The sequence below is a fragment of the Scylla paramamosain genome, chromosome 34, assembly GCF_035594125.1.
Source record: "Scylla paramamosain isolate STU-SP2022 chromosome 34, ASM3559412v1, whole genome shotgun sequence".
Taxonomy (NCBI): domain Eukaryota; kingdom Metazoa; phylum Arthropoda; class Malacostraca; order Decapoda; family Portunidae; genus Scylla; species Scylla paramamosain.
In genome coordinates, this window is record NC_087184.1 from 1,465,001 (window position 1) to 1,470,000 (window position 5,000).

The window sequence follows — 5,000 nt, forward strand, 5'->3', positions numbered from 1 at the left end:
CTAATAAGGAGAAAGATACGTACACTATATTAATTAGACCTGTGTGGCTGAAGTTTTTACGGTGTATTCGTGATAATGATTGCGTAAAAAAGTGAAAAAATGTGTACGTTGTGAACGGAAACCATTGTTGTTACTAGTCTAATATGAACGGGAAAGTTACACTATTTTGATTATATTAGTGTGGTACAGTCTTTTTCACGGTATTTTAGTGATAATGATTACGTAAGAAAGTGAAAAGTATGCACGTATGGGAAGGAAACCATAGTTGTCACTAGTCTAAGATGAACAGGAATGCAACATTTTACTGGCTTCGTAACTGTGATGCAAAAGTTTACGTTATGTCACTGATAACAATTACGTAAGAAAGTAAAAAGAGTTTGTTTACTAATAACTGTCGTATAAGCTAAATCTCTTTACTACACTTTCATCATTCAAAGTTTTCTTTTTTTTTTTTTCTCGGTCTCAAATTCTCTCTGATTCGTTAAGAATCCATCAACGGACCTTTTATTTTTTCTCAATGGGAGTTTTTTTTTTTTCATATTTTGTTGCCCTTGACCAGAGCTTATTTTACATAAGGAGAAAAAAGTCAGGGTTTGTGAGGAAACTGCACCCTTTCATCCACTTCGCTCAGTTCTTTTTTTTTTTTTTTTTCTCAATCTTAAATTTTCTCAGATCCGTCAGGAGTCCATGAGTTGTCAGGTCTTGTAAGGAGACTGACAGCATATTGAAGGACGTAAGATAAACTAAACAGACTGCAAGTGAGTGGGGTGTGTTCCTCGGCTGTGGCACACGACTAGACTGATCTGGTGGTTATGCAGCACTGCAACTCTGATTGCTAATGATGATGTACTTCTTGTTCTTCTTGTTCTTGTTCTTCTTCTTCTTGTTCTTGTTCTTGTTCTTCTTCTTCTTCTTTCTTCTTTTCTTCTTTCTTCTTGTTTCTTTCTTTTTCTCTTCTTTACTTCTTTTCCTTTTCCTTTTCTTTTCGCTTTTCTTTTCTTCTTTCTTTCTTCTGCTTTTTCTTTTATTCTTTTCTCTTTTTTTTCTTTATTTTCTCTACTTCTTCTTTTTCTTCTTCTTCTTATTCTGCGTCACTACGAATTTTTTACTTCATTCCTTTCCGCGGGTTGTCAATCAGATAAGGTCTGAGTGCTCTTGTGAATCCTGCCCACGCTCTCCTCTCTCTAGCCAGAAGAGTTAGTCAGTCAGTCGTTGCCCAGTCATCCCTCAGCTGCTTCCCTCACTGACCCTCCCCATGTATGGTTCTTGGCCTTCTTCTCGGTCTTACTCCCGTCACCTCTCCATACATCAACCTTCGGGGTGTTCTGTTTTCTGGCATTCTCTTTACACACACGTACATGTCTCAGCCTTCTTTTCTCTGTCTGTCTGTCCTCTGTCACCCTCCCTCTATCAGTTTCATATCCTGTTTTTGTATTCATTTTTTTTTTATTTCATCATGTGTAATTCTGTTCTGTCATCTTTTTACTCCGCAAACTCTTCTTAAACAGTACATTTCAAATACTTTTATTTTTTTACATTTCTTATTTCCTTCTTCCTTAAAACCCAGTACTCACTTCCATATAATTATTGTTGTGGGTATAACTGTTGTTTGTGTTGTACGACTTCTAATTTCAGTTTCATAGCAACAATAAAACCACAGACCCTAAAAAGTCTGAACTACTGCGTCACTCCAACTGACAATGCTCTCGTAGAGATTGTATTCTAAACTTGCGTCTCACTATTTTATTAAGTTTGAGTAAGAGAGAGTTAACTACAACACTCATGTCCTCAGTGTCTTATCCTCACTGCAGCTCTGGGTGTCTAATTAAAGAATCTTTCCAATTATATTCTAAACTTGCGTCACACGATTTTATCATTAGAATAGAGAGAGAGAGAGAGAGAGAGAGAGAGAGAGAGAGAGAGAGAGAGAGAGAGAGAGAGAGAGGGAATAAACTGTTAAGCATACGAGGCACTATATATATACATCAAGTTAACTAAGGCACATTCCCAAACACTGCATCCTGTATCCTTCAACACTTTACTCTCTCATCAAAATTATTTTCAACGGCCACAGAGATGATTAGTCGGGTTCTCAGAAACGTTTTTTTTTTTTAATGGCACGCAAAAAAAAAAAAAAAAACACTGGTTAAACAATCGCAATAACCATGAAAACAAGCTTGAAGGCCTCATCAACCTCCACTGTAACTACGAAAATATTCTTGAAAATCACAGTAACCTCTCCTAGATCCTATTAAAGAAGTGATCAGGCCAGTGAGAGATTTAGGATTAAGAAGTTTTAATTTAAGTTCCATGATATCATTGGGTTTAAATCAGGAAAACATCCTTGAAAAACTCCAATAATATTCACTAGAGCCATGAAAATACCCTTGTAAACCCCAAGAACCTCCAGTCGAACCATGAAAACACCCTAGAAAATCCCAGTCATGAAAACACTTTTTGGAGACCGCAATAATATTTCACTGGAACCCTGAAAACACCCTTGAAAACTCCAATGACTTCCACTAGAACCACGAAAATACCCTTGAAAATCCCACTAGAACCATGAAAATACACTTGAAAACTGCAATAACTTCCACTAGAACCACGAAAATACCCTTGAAAACCCCACTAGAACCATGAAAACACACTTGAAAACTCTAATAACTTCCACTAAACCACGAAAACACCCTTGAAAACCCTAATAACTTCCACTAGAATCCTGAAAACACTCTTGAAAACCCCAATAACTTCCACTAGAATCCCAAAAACAGCCTTGAAAACCCCAATAACCTCCAGTAGAACCCTGAAACACGCATGGAAACCCCAATAACTTCCATTATAATAACGAAAACACTTGAAAACCCCAATAACTTCCATTAGAACCCTGAAAACACTCTTGAAAACTTCAATAACTTCCACTAGAACCACGAAAATCCCAATAACTTTTCCTAGAACCCTGAAAACAGCTTTGAAAACCCAATAACTTCCATTAAAACCACGAAAACACCGTTGAAAACCCCAATTACTTTCCCTAGAACCTTGAAAGCACCCTTGAAAACTTCCACTAGAATCCTGAAAACTCTTGTAAACCCCAATAACCTCTCCTAGAACCCTGAAAACATTATTGAAAACCCCAATAACTTCCTCTAGAACCCTGAAAACACTTGTAAATCCCAATAACTTCCACTAAAACCACGAAAACACCCTTGAAAACACCAGTAACTTCCACTTGAACCCTAAAAACACTCTTGTAAACCCCAATAGCTTCCCCCAAAACTACGAAAAACACCCTTGAAAAACCCAATAACTTCCACTAAAACCACGAAAACACCCTTGAAAATCCCAATAACTTCCACTAGAACCATGAAAACTCATTGAAAACCCTATAACCTCCAGTAGAACCCGTTAAAACTCCTTGAGATGGGACGCCAAAAGGTTAAAGAAACAGGGAGCTTTAACTTAAGTCGCCTGAAATCATTGGGTTACATGAGGTGAAGCATCTCGGCGCGACCTTCATCTCTGGTCTTCCTCCGCGCGTCACTCACCGCCTCTTCCTGAGCCTCGCCAAGCAGCCTGAAGACACACTAACCCGTCTCTCTTCCCGCGCGTCCTTCCGTCAGCCCGCCAGTCTTGCAAGCTCTTCCCTATCCTGCATTGCTTTCCTGTGTCCTGGTTTCTTGTTGTCAATGTGCTTTGTTCTTTCTTTTTTTTTTTCCTATCTTTAGTTCTTTCCTTTCATTCGTTTGTTCGTTTTCTTTTTTTTCTTTTTTTCTCTCCTCTATTTTATCTATTTATCTATCTATCTTCCTTTCTTTTCTCTTCTCTCCTTTTCTTTCTTTTATATTAGTTCTCCCTGTCTATCCTCTTTTTCTTCATCCTCTTTTTCTTTCCTTCTTCCGGATCAGCATTCTTCCCCTCACCCTGTCTTCCACATTTTCTCTCACACCCATCTTGTCTTCTTTCACTACAGCCATAATCCTTGTCTTCTGTTTTCCTGTCTTCCTCTCCTACGTCCTGCACATCTTCTGTCACACCCCATCACACCCGCATATCTTCCCACAAACATCAAATTATCCTGTCATATACCTAATTCTAACAACCTCATTGCTTGAAACCCGCATATCTTAGTTCAAGTTTGATTTTCCCAAACTATTCATTCTGTCCATCTTACTGTCACTCTACAAACCCTGTCAATTTTTGCTTCCTTCAGTTAGTTTGTTGATGCTTCTGCCTATCTTACTGTCATTTTACCAGCTTGTTTTAATGTGTGTTCTTTCAGTTTACAAGCAATGCTAACTGATCTTTCTGTTCATCTTTCCGTCAATTTGCTAACCTGTCCATTTTCTGCTTCCTTCGGTCAGTTAGTTTGTTGATGTGTCTGCCTATCTTACTGTCAGTTTGCTAGCCTATTGTTAGTGTATATTCTCCTGTCAGCTTACGTACGAATGCACGAAGAGAACAGATACCAGAACTGTCAGTCTGTAACGAGGGTATGTGTTTATTACAGAACAGTGAATAGGAGAGATATAAAACATAGAGCAGGGGAGATACAGAACAAACTTGCCTGTCTAAGAGTGTATTCTTCTGTCAGTTCTGTCAGAGTGCACGCTTTCAGTTTAATAGTCTATCAATTTGCATTCATTGCATGAATTCAGTTTGTTCACTGAAGTGAGTATTTCAGTCAGTATTTTGGTATCATTTGAAGCGTCTTAGTGTATATTGAGGACATAAATAGTTTAGTTTTTACGATAAATTTAAACAGCATCATAGTCTGTGTACTTATGTTGTGCGTGGGGTGAAGGAAGGCAGAGGAATGTGACGCAAGGGAAAGAAGATGAAGGAAGGAAGACATTGCTGAGGGAAGGGAGATGAGGAAAGAAGAGAGGAAAGCTTGGCGAAAAGGAATGAAGCAAGAATGAAGAATGAATGAAGATAGGTAGGCAGGTGAATGAAGGTAGCTATATATAGTTAGATGAATGAAAGCAGGCAGATAGAAGAAA

At 38.3% G+C, this 5,000-nt stretch overlaps 1 protein-coding gene across 1 annotated transcript in view; it reads left to right on the forward strand.

The window, feature by feature from the left end:
• The first annotated feature begins 4,993 nt into the window (after positions 1-4,993).
• Positions 4,994-5,000, forward strand: part of LOC135090015 (tumor necrosis factor alpha-induced protein 8-like protein) — a 45,523-nt gene continuing 45,516 nt past the window's right edge. The window contains exon 1 of the mRNA XM_063986230.1: positions 4,994-5,000. This exon is cut by the window's right edge and continues 390 nt beyond it. The gene's annotated coding sequence lies outside the window, so the exon portion shown is untranslated.